The 26,201-nt window shown below is 38.3% G+C and overlaps 1 pseudogene; it reads left to right on the forward strand.

Moving 5' to 3' along the window:
• The first annotated feature begins 12,654 nt into the window (after positions 1-12,654).
• On the forward strand, positions 12,655-12,939 carry LOC114709636 (annotated as a pseudogene).
• Positions 12,940-26,201: the final 13,262 nt, after the last annotated feature.

The following is a 26,201-nucleotide window of genomic DNA, read 5'->3' on the forward strand; positions in this document are numbered from 1 at the left end:
AATAGTAATCAAACTGGCATGAGAGGAGCCCCTTATTAAATTGGGTGATGGTAGCTTTATTTCTGGTTCTTAATACCAATATGAGTCCAAAAGGCATGATTAATCAATGCTTACAATTTCATTAATCTTAACTGTTTATATTTTCCCAGTGCTAGTGTAGATGTGCTAATGGATAATTGCTTTCTGGATTTCATTATGGAAAGGTCTATAAAACGTTGGATAATTCTGTGCAGTTCTCACAATTGAGTTCCTTCCTCCCAGTGAGCCAACAAACACTCACTGACACAATATAGATAGAAATTAGCTATTCCAAATGGCACCTGTGTTGACTTGATACCTCCTGGGTCTCAGCAAAAAGCTGTGTAGAATGCTTAGCAGGCATCATACTAACACAGGGAGGTTTTTTGTTGTTGTTGTTGTTTTGTTTTGTTTTTTGTCTTTTTTTTTTGTTATGGCACCTGGAACAGCTGAACATAATGCATACAGATTGAAACCCCATCTCAGAAACATGAAAATTAAAAAACCAAATCATTAGCAACACTTTTTCCTTTTGAAACTAAATTGACTCTGCTTTAAACACAGCACAAATTAATACATAGGAACAATCTTATAGAAAGTTTTAAATAGTTGATAGTAATATTGTTTAGTATGTGTCAATAGTAACATTTATCAGCATAGATAAGGTTAGTGTACAATATTGTTTCATGAGTACACATGCACAAAATCATATTACAATGACCATATAACTCAGAACAAATTGAGGCTATATAAAATTATAGACATGATCTCATAAAAGGAATTAGAAAGGTCAGATGCTACAATCTCCTTTTGACAACACACATTCTATAAATCTTACTAAAACTGCATTGTAACCTATTATAACTAATCCTCAGGTATACATAAATATCAGTCAGAACATTCCTTAAAAACTCAAAATCTGAGAGTCTAGGGGAAGAGTTCAGTGAGTAAAGTGTTTGTCATGGAAGCATAAGGACCTAGGCTGACTCTCCAAACTCAGGTAATGGTTGGCACAGTCACTAGCATGTCTATAACCCCAGTACATCTACAGCAAGATGAGTGGCAGATAGAGCAGAATCCTCTACAGCTCGCTGAGCAACTAGCCTGGTGTGTGCAGCTTTAAAATGGCAAGAGACCCTGTCTCAAACAATGCAGAAGGGGAGAACACACACACACACACACACACACACACACACACACACAAGTCCTAGGGTGATCTATGATTTAGGAATATTTCTTGGAGATCACAATTATAATCCAAGCAATGTAGTAATGCGTACTTACAAATTGCTTCTGTGTTCTAGGCCTGGTTTTGAAACATTACTTGAGGGCTTCATATACTATAACTAATATCCTCATCCAATCTGCATAAGACTATCTTTCTTCACATTTTTTAGACAAGAAAACAAAAGCCTGAGAATTTAAGTGCCATTAAAAGACTTCAAGCAAGTAAATAAGTGACTCTCCACAACTTCAGTATCCATTTTCTTTCACTTTCAGAGGAAGAGTAAAGTTTAGCATATTTATTGTAATAAGATAACAAACTGATTGAACTTTATCGAAGTTGTCTAGCATATTTTAGCACTACTAATCAACTATATTGTGCTATGTTTCACAAATTTTTAACCTAACAAAATGTATCACTTTTAAGAATAAAAAGTAATTCCTATCAACAGAAATCTACACCAGGATGCAGAAATTTTCTTATTATCTGTTAAATAAGTCATATATTTGTGGTCCTTTATCTTCTTAATGACCACAATTTGGAATCAATATAATGTGAATTTTTATTTCCTATGTCTAAGGATGCTGAATACATTTACAAATATTTTTTGGACCATTTGTCTTCTTCCCTTATAAAACACTTGTTCAGTTCATTGGTTTATTTATCAACTAGAAGATTGGAGGATTATTTTTGGACTTCTTCCTAGGTTCTAGATATCAATCCACAGTTCCCTGTTGGATGTATACTTGGGAAAGACTGTCTTCCATTCTCCTTTGCTGTACAAAAGGGGGTTATTTTTTGTTTTAATTTTATGCAATTCAATTTTAATTTCTGTTTGTGTGTGTATGTGTGAATGTGCATCTGTGTTGGGTGTGCTTGTGTCTGTCTGTGTCTCTGTGTGTGTTTTCAGAACAAAAAAGCAAAAACAGGACTCTGAGAAGGGAAGATAAGTTACAAAGGAGGTGTGAAGGGGGAAAGAAGATGAAGAAGTGGAATATATGAGACACGAAAGCAAAAAGGGGGCTGTTTGTTAGGGATAAATGCTAGGCAGAGACTGAGAGGGCAGATAGGAACAAAACATAGTATGTGTTATTAAAATGCCTTCGTAAAACCCATTACTTGTTAGACCAAGAAGTAGAAAGAACTCCCCAGCTGCTTTCATGGTTTTTTTTTTTTTTTGGTTTTTTTTTTTTTTTGTTGTTGTTGTTTTTTTTTTTTTTTTTACTTTTTACTTTTTGGATGGGATCAGCGGGAGTGGAAGGGGATAAGAGAAACTAATGATAGGTAGGTACAATCAAAACATATTATATATATATATATATATATATATATATATATATATATATGCATGAAATGTCCTAATAACATCCATTATTATGTATCATCAATATGGGCTAGTGAAAACTGTTTTTAAACGATGGGAAAAAGGAGAAAAAAATGCTTAAAAAATAGTCAGAATTTAAAAACTGATAACACATTTTTAAAGTAAAGTCAGCCTAGAAAGAGAAGCATGGAGTCCTCCCACACGTCTCACATGCCCATGTGGGTATCCTAGTTTGTGCAACACCATCAGCACCACGCCAAGCTGTGCATCGGCCTTTGAGGTTGAGCATGATGCTGGAAGTTGATCCTTAGCCATGCTACCTCAGAGTCTGAAGTTAAGGATAGGATTCTAAATAGAATCAGCTGTAAATTACATGTGCCATAGACAATTAACTGAGAAACCTAGATCGGGCTTCTTTTGAAACAGATTCTTCAGCTTGTCTAGACGAGTGTGAGTGTGTTTCCAATGCTGGGAAGAAGGCTATTTTATGGTTGTTCTTGTAGAAAACCTTTATTCAATGAATGTGGATTTTTTTAAATGTTAATTTAATTACATTCAAAGACTTTATGATATGCAGGACTTTTAAGAGAGGCCAAAATAACAATCAGAAATACAGTTGAAATATCTGTAAATGGGGGGTTACAAGGATAGGGTTATCCTGACCGGTTCTATGCCTGGCAGAGCAGAGCTGTTTTTGCAGTTTTACTCAGGAAGAGGTAAATTCCTGGTTTTCTGGCTCACTTTTATTTTTCATATTGAGATTCCTTATTATTCTGGTCGTTTGGCAAATGTCAGTGTGGATTTATTAGATACAGTACAGGCAGAATATTTTTCAAATTAAATGCCCAGTTACAGTCCAGGGAACTACGGTAAGAATAAGACCATCTTAGCCATACATACAGCTCACCTGGTAAAATGAAGGACAGCTTCCGGATAAATATCATTAGTTTGGAAGAAAGGGCAAGGGTTAAGAAAAAGAAAAGCCCTAGAGGCAGAATTACCTTGGGGGTAATTGGAGAACCTGAGAATAAGTCAACTTGGCTTGAGAATGCATGACGAAAGGCTGGCAAGTCTGAGTTCGAGATAGACAGAGGCCAGAGATTTAAAAAACTTGAAGGCCACTTGAAAGACAAACCTTCTTTGACTACAAGTAACTTAGAGCCCATGCCCTACAAAATCTGAAAATGAAGTGACACTCAGCACAAAGGAATAAACACCTAATTAAAGCTTTTGAATGCTAATGAGTGTTTTGAATTAGCAGCACTAAGCAATGCTCACAAAGACTTCAAAGGAATCCAGCTTCCTTCATTTAAGTGGCGAGTTTTGTTCCATTTTTTAAAAATTTCGTTTCTTTCTGCCATAGCAAACCTATTTCCTTGGTTCTCCAATCCTTCAAGTGACTCAAAAATACACCCCATGAATAATTGAAGAGAATAGACTAGAAGTATCTAACAACTATTGTTTAGTGACATGTTCATCTACTAAACTAAAGGAAATGGTTAATAAAGAATATTGCGGTGCTAAGTATAGACATTGAACATAGAAATATGCACTTAATAAGCTCTGTTAGGAATATGGATAATAGCAATAACTGGAGGGGTTCCTTAACTTAACCATGCAGCCTGGCTTAAGGCAGAGGTCGTCAGTCATTCCCCACTGATGGCTTCTGGCTGAGCCCAAATGAACAAAATTCCCAGTGCCTTAAATGACTCACATCACTACACCTTCTAATGAAATAGCATTACGATAATTTTTAAATCTCCTTTTCTGCAAGTTGTCAGTAAATTATTTTTAGAATGACTGTGGCCTTTATATGAAGCTGCGTTTTTGTAAGTTATGATGGCTTTTGCTAGGCAATGAGATATAATAAGTAGGCATGGTGTTATAGTTTTTGTCTTCAATTTTTACATAATGCTCCTGGTTAATGTTTATTTTTTTTCGTTCTAGATATATCTATTGCCATTAAATTACCACTAATGTCTTTTCCCTCTGGTGTGTGAATGTGGCCATATGCCCCTAAAATTCAAAAGAAAGAATCTATATTCACTATAAGGAGATCTAAAATATTTCAAGTGCTATGCTCTCAATTATCTCCTTTTACCCTTTCATATTCTAGACTTTAAAAATAATGTTTTCTTTTTCAGAAACTTTGCATCAGCCACTCTCTTTTAGAATTCCATAGATACAAATTTACAAACTACATTCAGGCAACATGAGCCTCTATTTTATTAACAGGTAATATTGTTTCCCTTAAGAAGTTTTGGTGAACATATCTTCCTTCAGGCTTTGTAAGTCATATATTCAAAGCAAAAATACAGAATGTGCTATTCTTTGTTTTTGCATTTTATCTCATTTATATTTATTCATAGGATTATGGGGTCACTTGCTTAAGTCTTGAAAAATTGCCCCCAAATTAGGTTTGTGGCTTCCATATGAGCACAGGTGGTCGCAAGCACAGGTGCATGTACCCAAATACATGTGCTCATATAACATACACACTTAATTCACAAACACTCACAAACATGCATACACTGAGAGTAACATTTTTAAAGGTTAGGTGTGTGATACATATGTAGGGTGCATTACTATTTATAACCATGGTCAGAGCAAACGGCCAATGACAGCTGGGTCTGCAGACTAGTCCCAGCTGCCTTGGCCCCCATTGCTTCCCCACCAGATCCTTGGCTTTCGTTTACCTGCAGCACATTTCCTTACTAACTTCCACAATCAATCCTATCCTGCTTATTAAGTTAAAGTGCACTTCCTTGGGGCAGCCTTCTCATCCTTCTTACATGAATGTCTCCCATTGTTTTAGGTCCTTCTCCATCATTTTCTATTTCCTTGAAAACAAATACCATGGTTTATAAGCATGCGTTTGCACTCTTGCATAACAATGGTATATTAAATGACATGCAACAGAATTCCAATCTAAGTGTGGTGATATAGCATGATAATATGCACATTGAACAATATCTGTGTGCTTTCTACACCTAAACATTATAGATCCTTGGTCACTATCAGCAGCCTGTTTGGGAAGTAAAAATTAAACCACGAGATTTGTATTCTCCTTTTTACTTATGCCTGCCTCAGCTTGGCTTTGACTCTTCTGGTGCACATATTAATGGACAGAAACTCTAGACTCTTTTCTACTCCAGATTTCGAAAAGCAGAAACAGAATCTCTCTGGGCCAATTTGAGTCACATGCCAACCCTGGACAGATCCCTGTAGTTCAAGAAACATGATGTGACCAAATTAGAGAGACGTGGCGGTCTCTCTGTGGGATAATGACTATTAAAAGTAAAATGAATATGAGTGTGACAAAGACTCTACCTAGCAGTGAGTTCCATATATGAAAGAGACCACCTTTGTGTAATCACTTGTTTGCAATCCATAATGGACACCGGAAAGCACATTTTTGTGATGGATAAGAATGTATTGAATTTCCCCATTACTTTATTACCTGACACAGTGCCAGGACCATCAGAGACATTTGATAATTATTTACTGATTGAATGAATGGATATATGCAAAGAAAATTGTTTTGATTGGTGAAAGAGATGTGTGTGTGTGTGTATGTGTGCGTGTGTAGTGCTTATGTGCTCCTTTTTATGTGCCTGTTTGAAAATTTTAAGGCTCACTTCAAGAAATCAGACAATGAGACTTACACAGTGAGAAGGGCATTAGATGAACAGATGTTATATTTCTAGTGAGCTTGTCCTGCTGGGATCAAATGAGTTATAGAGCTCTGCATTAAACCCTCTAAGCTCACTTGAAGAGATGTTGGGTAATTCTAAGCCTTAATGTTCTCCATCTCTTTGGGGAAGGCAGCTTCATATTTCCCACTTAGAAAAGCCATAGACTCTTCCCCTGTGGAGAAAATGCCCCCCTTGAATACACACATTTGTGGGTAGCAGTGACCTCCCCAGCTTGATCATGAGACCCAGTATCCTTTTAAGCATCCTTTAACTCCCTACCAGCTTATATTCCCTGATTAATTGATTCTAATGTCTTCCCAGAAATCTAACTTTTGTGAAAGTGTTAATCCCCATATTCCCATGTAAGGTTATCTTTAAGACATGATCATTTTGTTACATTTAACACTCTGGTTACTACTAAAGTTAATAACCAGGCTCAAGACATAACTAGGCCGTGTAAGAGAGAGGGCACAGCTGATAAAGGTGCTTGCTGCCAAACATGAAGGGTTCAATCTCCAGGAACCACATGATAGAGAGAACAGACTCTCACATTGTCTTCTGACCTCCACAAGTACCCTGGTGAGGGTATTGATAGATTCACAACATGCCCCTACGGTTGGGCATGTCCAGCAGACTTCTGCCTAGCCAGTTCCAGGTCAAAATAGCCATTTCCAGGTCAAAATGTTTCGAGTGACCAGGACCCTGTGGCTTTGCATGGCTGCATAAAGCGGGCAACTCAGTCATGTGATCTATGTGCATGGGTGGAGTAGCCACATCAACCTGTGTACCAGTGTGAGACCCAGCCTTTATAAGCTGGCGCCATATTCCCGGCTTCCTTCTTCATGCACGTGTTCTTCTGCAGGCCTGAGCACACCTGTCTGTCTCTCTTATCTTAATAAAACTCTTGTTAGTGGATTCTGTCGTGTTTCGTGATATTTCCTCACAGGGTAAGAGTGCCGCCAAATAACTAACAGGTATGTGTGTACACACACACACACACACACACACACATACACACTGAACAAACGCATGTAGCAAAAATGTTTTTTAAAGATATAACTGAGTAAAGAGGACAAAAAGAGCTAGAAAGAAGCAGGAGGATGTACCAAAATTAAGAAGAACATGACACCTTGAATCTACAAGAAAAAGAAGGAGGGTGAAGGAGAAGGGGAGCTGAAAAGTCAGCTTCCTTGACCACCTGCTTTGTGGCAGCCTCACAGACAACAAATTATAGGTGTAATCCTTTCAGTAGGCAAGTGGCCTTTTATCTAGATGTGGCAGACACGGGAATGGAATCTCAGCGATGCTGAATAAATCGCCCTCAATCCCAAGTTCCTATTTTGGTTGCTTCTTAGAAAATAACATAGAAAGAATAAAAAGGAAACGTGATTCAAACCCCTGAAGAAACGCTAGTTTAAAAAGGCTCCAAGGAGATGTTGAGATAGAAATGTCGCTAAGTTAAACTCATTTAATTTTTTTTTTGTTGCCCAGAACTGTGTAATTTTGTGGTACTAATTCTAAAAATTGTCTCAAAAGAGACAATTTATAAGAAAAGTCTAGTTAGTTGAAATCATTGTTAGAACTTAACTTGCCATTTAAACTGGAGAGTTTTTCTCTCTGGAAAAATATGCATGATTAAATCATTCAGATAAAGTAGAGGATTACAAATGTGTTCCCTTTGGTGCCTCAGTAGCTCTCAGGTCTGTAGTGAAAGAGCTTGTGCATGTATGCCTTAAAGATATTGCTAATCTCGAGTGTAACATGGAAACCTTTCATGGAACAGGCTTATGCTGCATAGGATAGTGATATCCCTGTTGATATAATTAGGTATTGCTATTCAGTGAACCTAGACCCTGCAGCCTCTGTTATAAGAAAGCTGTCTAATATAATGCACAATAATTACTGAGCCAACATCTCAATTCATGCTCCTTCTTCTTTACCCAAACCTACATTTGTTTCTATTTTCAAAATGAATTTTGAAATGTTCTTATTCTCGTAGTCTAATGACTGATTATTCAGGATATTTCTACTCCATGATCCCGTTCATCCTTCTCCCTCAATAGTGTGTCTTGCTTTGGTCCTCTTTCCTTGACTTCGCTGTCCATTCTTCAAAGCTTTAGAAATAAATGTTTTAAAGTTGCACGCTGGTGAAATGACAGAGCTGTATTTACGTTAAGTGTTTAGAAAACATAGCCAGGAAATAGTTGGCTTGGTGTTGGTTTCAGATCTGTTGCCTGCCAGAAAACAGAGGCTGGATCCCTAGAATGAGATGCAACCCTGAAAGCGCCAGACAATGCTATTTCCCTGTTATCTGCTGTCCCTCTTCTCTCTCTCCTTGGGTACTCCGATGAGGTTCAGGGAGAGAGTATGTTCAGCTCCCCACAAAATTTAAATAGCAGGCTCTTTAGAAACCCACTAGGACAGGCAGGTGAAACAATGGCGTGGTGCCTGTCAATGGTGTGATGCACGACTCCACCCCCTGGATGCAACAGACCATGAGAGCCAGTCCTGCTGCTCTTTGATACTTACAACATAGAACTGCAACCTGGCCACCCCAGGTATTTTTTCCTTCTATTCTTTCCATTATTTCCCATTGGCTATCCAAAGTCATAGAGAGCTATGTGTTATACTCAAGTTGTAGGGAGGAAAAAATATCATGGAAAAGCTGCATATGAACAGTAGCTGGATTTGCTTTGAAATGGGGACAGTAATGTTCTTAAGATGCAAACACAACAGGAAAATGTGTGCAAGTAATATAAAGTGCTTGGTTGCTTCCATAACCTCTTGACAATGCCGTCAGTCCCCCACCCCTCGGGAGTTCTATCTAATACCCCTGGGTTCACATCTTCACCAAAAAGAGCCAGTGTGCAGCCTTGGCTGAGCACTCTGCAATTCCACAGAACCAGTGGGCCACCAGCCAGCAGAGGACTCTCTGTATGACCGTGGGCAATCTGGAGCAGAGTGTCACTGTTACAGGCACCAGCACTGCCTTCGGTGCCAGAACTGTGACAAGGACTTGGCATTTCTGGTCAAAGGCACACTAGGAGGACAAAAAGGGAAACCCATCATGGTTTCCTTAGGCCGATACATAAAGTGTGTTGTGTTCCTTGGACTTCTGAGGCTGTCCTGTCCTGTGAGACAAACAGTCCCCTTACTATTCCCAATGGCAGTTCAGTTGCTTACACCACGGTGCTCTCTTCTCACTCTCTTCACAAAATTCTGTAAGATGTGGCATTGGTTGTGGGCACCTGAACCAGGCTGCAATGTTAGCCCATCAAGCTAAAACTGAGGTGTGCTAGGCATGAGGAGTGAGCTGGCAACAAAGAAGACATGACTTATGCTTCCATGGAACTTACATTTTGCTGACAAAGGCCTTAAAATATTTTCAAGGTGACACTTACATAATTGTAGTAACTGGTGCTAGAGGATCATGGGAAAGAAGCACCAAACTACAGTCTTGGAGGATGTAAAACACTTCCTCAAAGAAGTGATATCAACCTGGAGCACAGATGTCAATGCCATTGGCAAGGGATCAACGGTTTGCTTTCTACTGGCAGGATGCACCTGAAAGACCTGGAAGCAGCAGAGAGCATGGGGAGATGGAGAAGCAGCGATCCTGCCAAGTCTGGTGGACAGAGAAGATGGAGAAAGTAGATGTCCCTAGGAAGCTGCAGATGGGACACAAGAGCCAAGCCCTACAGTGCCTTGTCAAGGTCGCGTGGATTTTGTATTTCAAATTGTCAGACAAAGGGGTTTTGCTTGTCTAAAGGTCTCTCAAACACAAAAGAATAAATAAAGAAAAGCGTGCTTTTGAAGTGGAGAGGTTTCTTTGTGACAAGCTGACTGCCAGTAAAAGCTCCAAATCTTTCAATAGCTTATAAATAACTTGGGTTGAGTTGCCTGTGGCCAAAAGTCTAACATTTTGAGAAATGTTCTTCTACTAAGATGTCATTAGACATGACTCAGATAAATGTTTCTCTTCTAACTGTTTGAGAATGGTAAATAATCCCCCTGACACACTAAAGAACTGAATGGGTTAGCAAAAATAAAAAGACAAAACACCTAAAATTTTACAGATTCAAATTCTTTATTTATACATTGGAGCTAATTGGCCTCCTCCTCCTCCAAAATTGCAAAGTAATGACCTGAACTACCCAGAAATTTCCAGGAGTCATTATTATAGAAATATTATATTTATGTATAACCTTTACATGAGAGAGCAAACAGCCCCAGGACCTAGACAGTTGTAATCATAATTGCTAACTTGTATCAAGTCCCAATATCATACCATCAGTATATCTAACATTTCAAGTTAGAGGTACAGAAGTTCAATAAGCTGCTTAAGAATTTCAATCAGGAAATAAGGCACTAGGTTTATACCCAATAGTTAGTTCAAAATCTGCATCTGATTGAATCATATTTGGACAGGACTGCTCCAAGCTATGGTTGAGGAGGATTCTATTATAGCTATGATGGAGAGTACAACCAGAAATATTTGGAAGACATCTGAATTGAGCCTGATTTGGGGGGGGGGATGAGGGGTGGGGGATGAGCGGATGGGGGAGAAGAACAAGAGAGGAAGAGAATAGAGAAGTAGGCAAGTGGACCAAGAGAACCAAAGGAGCCAGTTTCGGAAATGGCAGGGTTCTATGGGAAAGAGAAGCTGGGGGAAGGGAAACAAAGCCCTGGGCTGGAGAGGTTTAGGGTATGGGGTAGGGGTGAGAAGAGCTGAGAGGTGCCACTGAATGAATGTGGAGGACTGCCTGTGCTTTGGTATGCCAATAGGCCCCACAGTTAGCCATTTGTCCCTGGTTCTTTGGGACCTGACACTGATGTGAGCCCTGATCAGAAAAACACTGTCCATAACTATATCTCAAACACTGAGTCTCTGTTTTCCCCCTGTATCCCATTCATCAATACCTTATGTCCCCAAGGATGTGAGATGCATTCTCATGAAGGTTTATCACTGTGGTAGTGATTCCTGTGTTCTCTAAGCTGTTCTGATAGGGATACAGTCAGCAATGGAATTCCTGGAGTTATACAGAGACCAGGAGGCATCTTAGCCTTGCTACAGTTTTTGAATGATCTTACATATGTAGTCCTTGGTACTAACAAGAGAAGTTTCATACTAGATTGTCAATGTTTCTAGGGGTTTTTTTCCTAGGAACTTTCCAAGGAAGTATTCTTTTTATTCCAGTATTTTAATTTTATTACTAAATATTTTTATTTATTCTTTGAAAATCCCACAACCATGTACAATGTATCTTGGCTAAAGCCGCCGCTCACCATCATCCAACTAGGTCTAATTCCATTTCTTTCTCCCTAAAATATATAGTTTATCAATCATGTATATGTTACTTTAATGTAGCCTGTAAGCAAATAGAAACTTTGTGTTAGATGGTAAAAATTGTGGTAAAAGGCTATGTCCATACTAGAGATTAAAAGATACTGCAGATCTCTAAGTCACGTTTCAAGTCCTGCTGCTAGATGACTTCATAAAGAGTTCTGGATCACAACTGCACACATGTGTTTACTGTTGTCTATGACTGCTTTTCCATGACCACTTCAGGTGAGCACTTGCAGCAGAACCTTCATAGACCAACCCCAAAATATTTAACATGTGTGCATCATTCTTCCAGTTATAGTGAGACTTGTAGGGGTGAGTGTGAGGTCAGAGGAGAAAGTCAAGAGCATAAGTTGGGTGTAGGAAAGCCAGGAAGGCAAATACTGCTGCAGCAGACACAGTCAGAACAGAGTGTGCTAATTGCTGAGCATAGTGCAGCACTGAACTGTGTGTACACGAGTAACAACCAGTACAGTACAAGGTAGCAGTGTCATCAGACAGAAGAGTGTGGCCAGGAACAGAGGGCAGGATTCAGGAGGAAAGGACTTTCTAGGGGTCAGAGCTCTAGGAAGGAGAGGGGACGAGGTATATTTAGAGACATGGAGAAGTCATAGGTTTAAGGTTTGTCAAGGAATAGACTATAGTTAAGAGACTGGGTATTATCATAAGAAGGAGTAATGAAAAAGAATGAGTTAGGGACCAGGGTGCAATATGAAAAGAGTGTAGTCAGGAGGCCTACTGTTGTCATGGACCTTAGTGCAGCAAGGGTGCAAGGTGATAGATACAAGGCAGGAGGTGTATTTAGGGAGGAGGGCACGTACAGGAGATAGATTGAAGAATTGAATGCTGAAATGGAGCAGGGTAGGATCAAAAGGATCATCAAGGGACTGAGGGGCTGTGCTGCAGAGCTGGTCCTGATCTGAACAGAGTCGGTGTGTAGGTTGCATTCAGGAAGTAGACTGTCAATGTGTTGGGTCCCGAGCCAGCCCACAGGACTCTCTTTCCAGCGGCCGCCCAAGTGCAGAGTTTGAGCTGGGCAGCGGGAGTCATGGCTGGACAAGCTTTCAGAAAGTTCTCCCGCTTTTTGACAGAGTAATTGGTTGAAAGGAGTGCCACCAAAATTGTGACCAAAGGTGGCATTATGCTTCTGGAAAGGTCTCAAGGAAAAGTATTGCAAGCAACAGTAGTGGCTGTGGGGGTGGAGTCAATCAGTCAGTGTGAAAGTCGGAGACAAAGTTCTTCTCCCAGAATACAGAGGCGCCAAATTGTTCTAGACGACAAGGATTATTTCTTACTTAGAGATGGTGACGTTCTTGGAAAGTAAGTGGACTGAAATCCCTGTTTGAAATGGTGTCACATGAAACTGTCCCTTCCGCTGATGTTCTGAACTATTCATCATGTAAATAATTTCCATGCCTCTCTTTTATAATAAACTGATGATGCCTAAAGTAAAAAGAAGAAGAAGGGGAAGAAGAAGAGAAAGAGGGAGGAGAAGAAGGAGGAGGAGGAGGAGGAGGAGGAGGAGGAGGAGGAGGAGGAGAAGAAGAAGAAGAAGAAGAAGAAGAAGAAGAAGGATTGTCATCACAGAGCAAAGTGTATTCTAGAGCAGACTGTAGCAGCCAACAGAGGGTCAGGAAGAATAGGATAGCCAGGGAGGAGAGAATTTTTCAAATGTAATTAAAGAAGCCAGTTGTTGTCAGGGAGGCTATTACAGAGCCAGAGTGAGCCAAGCTGGCACTGGGGAAATTGAGACACCAACTTTGAAGTTCAATTCATAGTCAAGGTCTATTAGTGCTCTGGATCTCAAACCTTAGCTCTACACAGCAAGGTGTCAAGTGTCTATTGTAAACTAGGAAGTCTGCTAAGTGTTCTTCCACCTGCTGGTTGCGCAATCGCCTAGACCAAGGGCAGGTGTTGTTTTGGCCTAAAGGAAATCACAAAGCCACAAAAGCAGAAACCAGTTTCTGAGTGATGCCAAGGTACTGGGATCATAGGAAGGGTTGGCACAGGGTAGCTGTGCTCTGTTTTTGTGCAAATAATAATGAGAATAATTATAAAACTCAATCCATATGTGCCTGCCAGCCTTCGCCATTGTATGCAATGTTCGCTGAAAATTCGCTATGTACAAAGAAAAGAATAGCATTTTATGCAATGAAATAGAATGTTTTATTCAAAATGATTTTTCAGCTTCAGAGAATAGTAATAACATTGTACAATAAACTAAACCTGGAGTAGATGGAGGATCCCCCCATACTGCCAGCTGTTAATACAGTTTGACAATATACCTAATCAAAACCACGTAGCTTAATTGCCTTTGATGCATTCATAATTGTATTTACTAAGACTTCAGTACACAACCTACAATACACACATGTGCCTTGATATACAGCACATAGAATCCTCCCACGTTTGAGAAAATAGAAAGTAATTTTAAAAGGTGGTTATTAGAAGGGAAATCCTACAGTGAGTTTTTGTAAAAATTATTTTATTTTACATGTTGGGATAAATTTCTTTTTTTCTTCTTGTACCACACTTTTATCCACGGGTACCCACATAGTATATGCTTACTAATTAATAGTTAATCAGTGTATGTTAAGTAAATTCAGCTCAAAGAAGGCATTTACAGTCTCATAAATCAAAATGGAATGAAGTTGTCAAATGGAAGAACAGTTTAGTCATTAGACTAGCTTATTAGAAATGAGCATTTTCTTGGGGGCCAAAATGGGTGTGCCATAGTTTGCAATTTCAAGGCAAGCCTTTAGAGATGCACAAATATCTTACAACCTGTAAATCTGCACTTCTTGTGAAAAGAAAGATGAGATTCAGTAAGATTTGGTCAGTGGAGAGTTCCTTCATATTAGAAGAGTATTCCCTCTACACAGAGTGCATCTCACTCACTCTGGAGGATAGCTAAAATCCATGGGTCTTTCTGTAAAACCTACCTGAATATCCTGCTATGAAATTCCTAAGGTTGAGTTATGTTGTAAATGGCATATCTAAGCTGCTTGCTATGTTGAAGAAAAGCCTATTTTCAATTCCCCCATGATCTTTAAATGCTTCTTAGCATATGTGGCCCTTTATTTCACACAAGGAAAAATTGGAATCTTTTTCAACAGCAAACAAACTTACACTGTCTAACAACAATAACAAGAATGTTGTTAGACATTGTAAGTTTTCAAGTATTTGCATGTGATATAGATGAGGTTGGAGTCTATTTGGATCAGAGCAAAAAAAGTTGGTCTGGATATTGACCTAAGTTTACTTTGATCCCAAAAGGGATTGCAGTGGCTATGGTGGGGACCGGAAGAGCATCCTTCGGGGCTTCTGTATTCATGGCCAACTTAACTCCAGAAGGTAATTGTTTTTTCCTGCAGAGCTGCAATTATGTTCATTGTCTTATTTCCTGATTAGGCTCAATCTGAGTAAGATTAATCCTTATCACCTCTATTTTCTTATCTGATGCAGGAAAATGTCTTTCAACAAACCCAAGATTCAAAGCATTCTTCTCTCCAGGTCATACCTCCCAAAAGAAAATCATCTCTGAGTTTCCTCTGCATTTTGTATTAAAGCCTGTTATCAAACATCACACAGTGTGTATGACTCCTATTTTAAAGAGGGCAATTGAAAATAATGTGTAAGGAGTCCTCACATATTGCTTTCCTCTTTCCTTTTCCTCCTGGAGTACAAGGTCACAACAGCACTGCAGCCAATGCTGTGTGGAGTCATCCTGTACCATTAACCCTGTCTGAACCTTATTTACAGTAACACCTTCACAGGCTTCTGTCTCTTACGCATAGAGATCTTAACAGTGACTTTACCATTAACTTTAACCTTTTTCTCTGACTTCATCCACCAGCCCTCCAAAATCTAGCACATTTTTTTTTTTTTTTTTTTTTTTTTTTTTTTTTTTTTTTTTTTTTTTTTTTTTTTTTTTTTTTTACCACTTGTACCATCTCCATTTAACCAGCAATCATTATGGTGTTATTGAAAGTCTTGAACTGTCCTAGGCCCCAGGACACTGAGATGACAGTATTCAGCATCTGCTATAATGAAGCTCAGTCTTAAATTAGGGGGACAAAATTATATATAAATGGCTACAATTTGGGGGGAGGGATACTAGAATAGAAGTCTTTCAGATACTGTGTGAATTTGAAGGACTAGCGTCTCAAGTCCAAGAAAAAGACTCAGTCAGTACGAGAGACACCAGTGTGACTAGAGGAGATTGTGAATGGGTCATAAGGAATTCTACGTATCCTAATAAGAAGTTTATTGTCTTTGCTAGATGATGGAAAGCTAATTAACATTTTAGATTGGTATTAACATGTATAAAACTCATATCTAGATAAAAGCTCAGTAGATGTTTTTTGTTGGTGAGTGATTAGGATGAGTGAGATCGAAACTCAGGAAATAGACAGGAGAAATTCAGGCTAAATTATTGTATCCAGTGCTAGAACCATGGAGCTGGCTAATTTATTGAACTATACATTTTAAAGTGCTGTGAGATGGTCTGTATGTTAAATTGCTCTGATTGGTCAATAAATAAAACACTGATTGGCCAGTGGCGAGGCAGGAAGTATAGGCGGGAGTAACAGAGAGGAGAATTGGGGAAACAGGAAGAAGGAAGAGAAACACTGCCAGCCACCACCATGACAAGCCGCATGTGAAGACGCCGGTAAGCCATGAGCCACATGGCAAGGTATAGATTTATAGAAATGGATTGATTTAAGCTATAAGAACAGTTAACAAGAAGCCTGCCATGGCCATACAGTTTGTAAGCAATATAAGTCTCTGTGTTTGCTTGGTTGGGTCTGAGCGGCTTTGGGACTGGCAGGTGACAAAGATTTGTCCTCACTGTGGGCAAGGCAGGAAAACTCTAGTTACATTAAAGGGTAAACTATAAAGCACACACAAGAAAAAGAAAGAAAGGAAGAAAGAAAAAAGGAAAGAAAGGGAGGAAGGAAGGAAGGAAGGAGGGAGGGAGGGAGGGAGGGAGGGAAGGAAGGAAGGAAGGAAGGAAGGAAGGAAGGAAGGAAGGAAGGAAGGAAGGAAGGAAGGAAGGAAAGAAGGATAGCTTAAGAACTTTAGAACAAAATACTTTTGCTGACAAGTATAATCAATAGACAAAAATAATTTTATATAAACACTGTATACAAGATAATACGGTTGCTTGTGATCAGAATACAGGTTAACAACTCTAACACTACCATACAAGTGCCTGGAGGACTAAAGTAAATAAATGAGGGTCAGAACTGGAGCCAGATTTCTCACTGTTGGGTAGAGAGATTACATAATAAACAAGGGAGAGGGAAACAAACCAAGCATCAGAGACCATGATCTTGTATTTAGCCCACTATGTACACAGAGGGCAAGGAGCAGAAATGACTGTAGACATGTACAGATACATGTGTCAGCACATACACATTCCTTCTGCATGAGTTCAGAAGTAACTAAACCCCTGAGTCTATAAACCTATTGCTTTTGTCCTCTAAATACCTGGTAAGAGTCATCCCAAAGATGACTGGGACAAGAAAGCCCCTGGAAAAGGTTGCCCAAAACTACCAAAATTGTAGTTGGGTGTGGTTGCAGAGAAAGAGGGTTAAATTCTAGAGTGAGAAGTCAGAGCATTCAGGGATATTTGTGTGTAGAACAACAAAGATGTTCTCATTCATCTCAAAAAAGAGAGACCAGTGCTGTGGGATGTCTTTCTGTACACTGTAAATATGTGTTGTTCTGATTGGTTGATAAATAAAGCTGCATTGGCCTGGGGGGGGGGCAGGATGGAGCCAGGTGGGAAAATCCAAGAGAGACAGTGAGAGGAGAAAGGAGATTGGGAAGAGACCCAACCTGCCATCCAAGGAGCATCATGTAATGGGACACAGGAAAAGCCACATAACACGTGGCAATACATAGATTATAGAAATGGGTTAATTTAGATGAAAGAGCTAGCTAGCAAGAAACTGAGCCATTAGGCCATACAGTTTGTAATTAATATAAGCCTCTGAGTAATTATTTTATAAGTGGCCGTGGGACTGCGGTTGGGAGAGATTTGTCCAGACCACTGGACAAGGCAGGAATGGAGAAATTTCCCCCTACAGCCAGGTTACAGAGTTTAGGTAAGGGGTGAATTAGTTTGACTTAGGACTATGACTGTTTCTACACCATCAGTGACATAATTGATCTTCCAATATGTCATAAAACTACTGCCATTGCCTTGAAATATCCCCTGGACACTTACTGGTTCCGATTGGATCCATGTATGATGGGAAAATAAATAGCCAGCTGGTCAGAGCAGTCGGGTACTTTTCATTTCCAAGTCAAGATAAAGGAAGAAAGAAGGAGAAAAAAAACCAGGATAGGTAGAAATGCGGACCTGGAAAATACCAACACTCAGGGAGTAGTTTCTCATAGTTGCTGTCCAAAAGATTTAATCATAGATGTTGGAGAAATGGCTGAATCTAAGTCCAGGGTGGGGAAAATACAATATGAATCCAAAACAGCTTGTTGCTCAGTCAGTAAGATGATAACACAAAGCTGAAAGTGTGGACTTATGACAAAGAGATACAAAAACCAGATGGAAATCCTGCCAGTGATCTAAGTGGAGTGTGGTGGTACACACTTTTCACTCAGCACTTGGAAGGCAGAGTCAGGGTATCTTTGTGAGTTTCAAGCCAGTATGAAGAGTTTTCAGGCCAGCTAGGATTACATAGAGAGACCCTATCCAAATAAAATAAATAAATAAAAATTCCAATGTTTAAAATTGCAGTTATTTAAACAAAATAAATGACATACTATTAGATTACAATCCAGAGTTTAAAATAAATAACCATGAATGCATCCTGATATAAATAAAAAAGAAGAAATACATCTCACTTAGAATTATCAAGAAAAAAAAAGCTGATAATGTTGATACTAATCATTGCTTAAAGAGATGAGTTCTGTATCTGGCTTTTCTGTGTCCCAACAAGGGCATTAGAGAATTTTAAAGGAAAATAAAAACTTTTGGAAAAGGATTACTGTCTCAACAAAGAACTTTGAAATAGCTGGAACACAGTCAACTTCATGGTGCCCCTTGTCTATAATGTGCACTGGTAGGCCCTTACTCGTTCATATGTGTACAATTCTTTATGGTTAATTTGAGTCATTTCACTCCTCAAACTTGATGGCCAGTCAATGTGGCACAAAATGGGAAGGACTTGCTGATTTAATTTCAGACTCTACATATTTAACTGTACCTAATATAACCACACAATTTAGTACAACTATTTTAACTGGTAACTATTTCCTCAGCTGAAGTGTGGAACTGTTAAGAGTAAAGAATTTTTTATATATTAACTTTATATTCTCTGTAAGATATAAAGAAGTCATAGGTGAGGTATCCAAAATCAGCTTTGACCATTGGAGTATGGACATCTCTAGAGAAGTAGGCAGTATGGCTGAACGCACCGATGAGCAAGCCATTGAGGGCAGTGAGGGAGCAGCGAGGAAGACGGTGTGCTTTCTCCGTCTGGCTGGGGAAACACAACCCATGTGTTTACATTTTTCCATATTGGAAATAATTGTAGCAAGCATCTTGTGAATTCTACAGTCCCATACCAGGAATTAGGAGCTGAATCTCAATCAGCAATTCCAACAGCATGCAAACTTTCCTGTGGACTTTTCTCTCCTGGCACACTGATGGATGACAGCACCGTCTGTGGCCTTCTCAGTCACCACTTTAGGAAGGTGAAGGAGTTGCTCTCTAATGACTTTTCATTGGCAGGCATGAGGGAAGACATCCTTCACTTTTCAATGGTTGACAATTTCAGAAAGATGCAAGGAGTTGAAGCATGGCCTCTGGGGACCATACTTTTAGGAGATATAATTGGCTTGAAAGCTTATATTTCTTGTCAGTCTTTTTTTTTTTTTTTTTTAACCATCAAGAAAATACTTGTGGTAAACAAGTATGGGCTACACAACTCTCATTGTCTTGTTTATATTTTGCCCTTTAAAATGTATGGATACTGGCAAAATGAAATACAAGCATCCAAAGAAAAAAGGTCATTTGAATGGAAACATTCTTTACTAATTACAGAAAATTCAAGCTTTGTTGCTGATGCTACAAAGTTAGTTATATAAAGAAGGAAATAAACAATAAGCAGAATGATATTAGTACCTCCACTGCATGTCAAAAAGGTGACATTGCTACTTTACTAGGCACTACACAACTGTGGCATATCCTGCTCCTTTCTGGGTCCAATAAAGAAAATAAAACAGGCTTATTTTAAACAAGAAGAATAGAGTTGAGCATAGGCAATCAATAGAATGAGAGGTAGAATTTTTTTTTTTAAAAAAAAAAAAGCAAAATAAAGGATGAAGAAGAAACCCAGAAAAACAATAGACATTATAGCCAACTTGTAGACTACCAGGAACAAAAGTAGAAAAAGTTACACAATCTCAGCATCCTGAGTTACCTGGAGAAAAGCATGATAATAACAAAGCCACTTCCAGAATATTTTATCAAAACTCCTAGATCTTTGTATCCTCTACACCTTCTTTTCCTAGTATACAGCAAATGATCTGGATAGAATTCATGTTTCTCTATCAGAACTTTCTGGTGAAGTTCTGACAGATAATAGATGATGTACTGAAAATGTGATGTTTGCATATTTTGCAACACTAAAAACTGTGCAAGAAATACTTCAAATAAAGAGATGAGGAGGGGCTTAAGAGATCAGTGTCTATCACATAATGTAAACACTAGAGAACCCACTGCTATCTAGTTGGTGCTGTGTGACCTGATTTAGGTCATTGCAAACAAGTACTGCTAAGGGAGGTGGCACTTGATTATTGGAAGCCTGAGGACCCCATGGGGATCAATACTAAAATACAAAACAATAATCAAAATACAAGACTAGAAAATGAGGTGTGAAATTCTAGGGGGCAAATACAAAGCAACTTTTTCTTAACCACTTATATCTCATTTTCAAGCTTCTTTCTAACCATGATGCAGCAACATAAAATAAAGATTTAGAGAAAGGTCTGGCACACAGTAGCTGAGATCTAGTCCTGACTCTACCAACAAATTATCCTGAATCTTCAACATAAGTCCATGATCTTTCTGTGCATCCATTTTCAGGTATAAAATGATCATTTTATATAATTTTATATTCATTTACATCATAGTGCTAAAGAGGAAATGCGTTAGTGCATAAAAATGCTTATGTCTGCATCTATCATAGAGCACACACCACAAGTCAGCTCTTCTTTTCCACGACCAGCCATAACACTCAGGTGCAGAAGTACCGATGTTTTGAATTCAGAAAGCAAGTAATTATTCTGGTCTCTGTCCATGCTGTTGAATTGTATTTTTTATTTTCCTCAGCCTTCAAAGGATACTCACATTTGCATACTCATGTAAATGTATAACCACGTATCGACAAACGCCAGGATTCTCACGTGTAATGTGTGCTTCCATAGATGTGAAATCATGTGCAAAACTAGCATTGCAGCTGTCCACATCTCTTCCTGCATTTGATACCTTTCTTCTCTTATAGAAAGTGAAGGGGGAAATGTCAATAAATTATTCATTACAGCAATCTGATGATAGCTCAGCAAATAAGAAGGGCAACAGGATGCAGTGGAAGAAAATTTATTAAAACAATAAAAATTTCTACAGATAACCTACTTCACACTTGATTTTTCCAAGTAATTAATTTTTTTACAAATGTGTCTCCCTTACCTAATTTGATATTTATGGTGTTAATCTACAAGAGAGTGCATTTTTTCTACACTATTTTTTTTTTTGCCTAAGCTTCATATTGATTTTCACAGTGAAAATAAAGTGTTCCCAGATATTAGCTGCTCCAATTGTTGGCATTTCAGCCATTTAAGTGTATGCACCCAAAAGAGGTTTGGATAAATATGAACATCAAAGCAGTGTTTTAGGCTTTGCAGGTCGGGCCAAGTGAGAAGTCTAAAGAGATAGCATTTTAGTCTTTGTAAATACGAATAAGAGTCATGGAGATAAATTTCAGTTCTTCAAGTGATTTCTGAAGAATTTTCACCTAATGAAATCTTTGCTCATTTTTTATATGGTGCAAACTGTCAAGGAAGGTAGATATATAGACTATTGTTAACTCACACTGCTATGAACACCATTGTCATGCATGATGACAGTTTTTGGTAGCCATTATCCAAAGAGGAGACCATCTCTCTTACCTCAAATATTGGAAAGCCATGGTAAAGGCAATTCTGAACAGCACCACAACATGCCTCAGAATTACAACTAGAAACTCCCATCTGAAAGCACCCATTAAAAGAAGCATTCACTGCACTGCAGTGAGAATCATTAACTACAGCCCTTACACAGTCTTTTGACTATTTGCCTTCTGACGAATTTCACTAATATCCTACTGTTTTTCAGGCAATTAAAATGCAAATAAACATTTAAGGGTGCTAGATTGAAGCTCAGATTTGAAAAGGATATCACTCTACATTCACCAAAGCTGCCTGGTTTCTTTTAATTGAATGCCGTTTTGTAAACGCACCTTCTGATTAATACTATTCACTCAGACAGACTTTTAACTGGCAGCTAGAACTTTTGTTTCTGTGCTTTTCATGATAAAATCTGATTCTTCTCCCTACTGTGGCTTGTAAGAGTATTCATTTTTTAAAATATGAGGCATAAACATCCTTTCAGAGATGGAAATTTTAAATCTCAACATTGGGTTTAAGAACCTCTCCAGAAAGCACTAAAGATAAAAGACATTGATATTTTCTTGCAGATAAAAAAATGGCAGCAATGAGCTGTTGCATTGTGTTCATTGGCCAACTCTTCACCCATGAATAAATGTATGATGAGGAACATTAATCTGTGAAAGAAGACTTCCTAACAAGAGATAGCCAGATGGTGCCATGGCAATATAAATGCTCCTAATGGAATTATGTGATGCTTCTGCAACTGATGTCAAGGTATTTCATCTCCTCTTGTCTGCAGATAGGCTGATATTATCCCAGTCTGTAATTATAATAGCTATCATAATTGTTCAAGGAACTAATGAAGATAAAAATGTCCCTTTATAATACCCAGGGTGTTAAATGAGAAACTTGGATTTCAAAGTATTTTCCAGCAAATCATGTTTATGTTCAAGTACAATTCTTCAAATACAATTTCATTTTCTCCTTATTTCTGCATACAGTCCTATAGTAAACACAGAAAGATATCCTGTCACAGGAGATGGTGTCTATTGAAATATATGATTTTTTTCTGTTTTTTGTCCTCATTATAGGTCATTGCTAATAATCACTAATTAGAAGAACTAAACAAGCAGTTATAAGTTATAAGACTCAACTGGGGAGTCAAAGGGGGTAATCTGAGACTGACTGTCCCAAGCAAGTTGTCAGGTGATTGGATATGACGCCCTGGATCTGAGGTTGTTTCCTCCATGTTTCTATCAGTATAGTAGAACAGTTTAATAGATGTTGGCTACTATTATACAAATGTTTTGAGACCAGAAAGGATGTAAAGCAGATAGCCACTTGCTTAAACCAATGAGAGGCTTAGTATACACATAAATTGTATACTTGCTTAAACCAATGAGAGGCTTAGTATACACATAAATTGAGGCCTAAGATATGGAATTTATTATTCAATGCTTTGAAGTGGTCAGAATATGCTGCCCTCATATACATTATTCTGCATACAGATTATTTTCAGAAGAACATTATTGAGAATTACAAGATTCAGAAAGAGTTCTCTGTCTTCCTCTCAACTGCTTAAAACCAAGTATGTGTTTCTTTTCTTTTCCTTTTTTTGATACTATAATATAATTACATCATTTCCTCTCCCAAACTTTCTCTTATACCTCCCTTTGCTCTCATTTAATTGCATGACTGCTTTTTTTTCATTAACTGTTGTTTACAGTTACACATATATGCCTATGTGTTCTATTTGGACGAACAATGTACTTAACAAAAGAGAAATCATTCCTGGTGCTGGAAACACAGAAGTAGTCAAGTCATGGAACTTAGAGGAAAACCTGCAACTGTCACTTTGCTAACTCAGCACAATATCTAGCTAAATAATTTTCCTTGTGCTCACAGATGAATGTAGTCCTCTCTCATCATCAAAGAATCTTCTCTTTGCAATAGACGAAGACCATTACAGAAAACCACAGCCAATCAAAATACAGCATTATGGAGCCCAATCCCAACTGATAAAACTGATAAATATATAGATAAAGATACAGATAGATAGATAGATGATAGATAGATAGATAGATAGATAGATAGATAGATAGATAGATAGATATAGGTGTAGGCATATGCATAGATATAGATCTATATATACATCTATATAGGTATAGATATATATAACCTATCTATAACATAACTCCTGTACCTAAGTCTCAGGGACCATTTTAGAAAAGAGGCAGAAAGATTTTAAGAGCCAGAGGAACAGGGAGTTTCTATGAGATTGTGTGTCCTAGGGATGTCAAAAGGATACATTTCCTTTTGGTGTTCCACTGCATGAGGAACAGGAAGAACCATTGCCATCGGAGATGAAGTCATCATTGAAAGAAGACAGTGTCAACAGATCTCATAATAACTTCTCATTTCAATGACACCCCCCCATGTAGTCACTACTTACTTGAAGCTACTAATTATTTGTCAAAGCCAAACACTCACTCATTTGTGAAAATAGTATGCCCAAATCTAATCACTCTTTTGCATTTAAGTATTTTCTGTCAAATCAAATGTACAGGAAATATTAATAAAATCATATAGCCTTTCCTCTTGTCAGAGCTCCTTTGTTACTTTAATTAAAAGGCTCCTCAGTTACTGTTCCCAAAAGAGTAAAGGAATGCTATCCCTCTTTATAGCTAGTCAAATATAGCACCTTCAAATCCAACAACATTAACTCCCTACATGCTTCTTCTCTGTTAGTACAGACTACTTAATCACTGGTATCCTGGCCAGTGTCACCCACTGAGCAGAGATCAGAAACATTTTTAACTCCCCTAGCTTTACCCAGATTCTTCTTTTGTCTGACACACCTTTCATTTAAACCTTTCACAACTGCAACTTCTGTTGAACTCATTGAGGAAGGTTTCCCCACTTCTTCCATACACAATGACTCTGTTTCTGAAGACTGTAAGTAACTTAATCACTGCTATTCATTTATGTACAGCATGTGTTCCCCTACATTATGCTCTTTTCCCCATGTTTTATCACTGTATATTCCTAAGAACTGTGCTTTCCAATTTTGTATGTTCTGTGCTTATATCTAATCCAAAACATAAACAATATTGAAGAGATATTCTATTGATTTTCTACATGACCCTGATGGGTTTAAAAACTGATCATCTTGATCCCAAAAGACATTTTCCAGCTATTACTTGAAAGTGGAGAAATTCTGCCATATGAGAACACAGATGATATAAGAGCAGAGCATCATCTGAGCTCAGGTGGGTGGTTCATGATGAATACACAGAAGAAATTTATGGCATGGAAACCAGCATCATCAAGTGTTATGGTAGATGCCATTCACTCCCGCATTTGCTCATCGATATTAGGGTATGCAGTGAGCACTGTGGTTAGGAATGCAAGGATGCCCTCAATCCTCCCTTTGAAGAGCTCAGAATCTGAGTCAGTCTGGAGCCAAGCTAAACACTTCTTTTTTGTGCATCATGGCAATACACTCAGAAAGGACTTTAGGATTCAGCTACATGGAAATTGAATCTTTAAAACAAAAGATAAGAGAAATCTCAGTTGATTGACACAAAAAGGATTACTAGTGAGCTATATCAGTCAACCCCAGAGGAGATGACTCTTTGAAACAAATGATTGGAGTGACTGTTCAAGTTGATAAGAAGAAAACACTCATTCATTTTTATTGGCATGTATCACTCATACAGAATCATGGGTTTCGTTGCGGTGGTTTCACAGGTATACACAATGTACTTTGATCATGCTCACCCTTCACATCTACTCCTGTCTCTTTCTCCTTCCTGCTGGCCCCTATTCCCGACTCACAACTCTTCTCCTACTGCTTGCTTCTCATTTTGCTTTTTAAATCTAGATTCTGCATATGAAAGAAAAACATGATATTTTCTTTCTGAGAGATTCATTGAGTAATTCAGGCTTATTTGATGCCTGTAAGGGATAACATGCTGTATCACTTACTAGGTGACAATATAATAAATTTTACTTTGCATAAGATTAATATTCTGGTGATAAATATATAAATTTTTCTGTTTTGATAACAACTATGAAAATTTCACAGAAATAAACGTATTAGTTATAAACTCATTTAAAATGGGGATATTGGCTGGCTAGGAAGCCTAAGTTGAGTTTCAGGTTGATTGAGTAGGGTTTGCATATGTGGTATTTAGAAGGAGGTAAAGGCATTACAAGCCAAAAGAAAAGTGTGTGCCTGGGGGAGGAAGGAAATTGGCCTATCCTCCATTAACTGGATTTCAGTCACTTTGGTCAATTCCATTTCCATTTTAGAGATCACCAAATGAGTACGAAATTTGCTGAAGCGAATCTCCATAAGGCTCCTGTCTCATGAGGCTATTCTAGGCAATAACGTTTGTGAAATGAATAAAAATAAAA

The sequence above is a fragment of the Peromyscus leucopus genome, chromosome 22, assembly GCF_004664715.2.
Source record: "Peromyscus leucopus breed LL Stock chromosome 22, UCI_PerLeu_2.1, whole genome shotgun sequence".
In the NCBI taxonomy this organism is placed as follows: Eukaryota; Metazoa; Chordata; class Mammalia; order Rodentia; family Cricetidae; genus Peromyscus; species Peromyscus leucopus.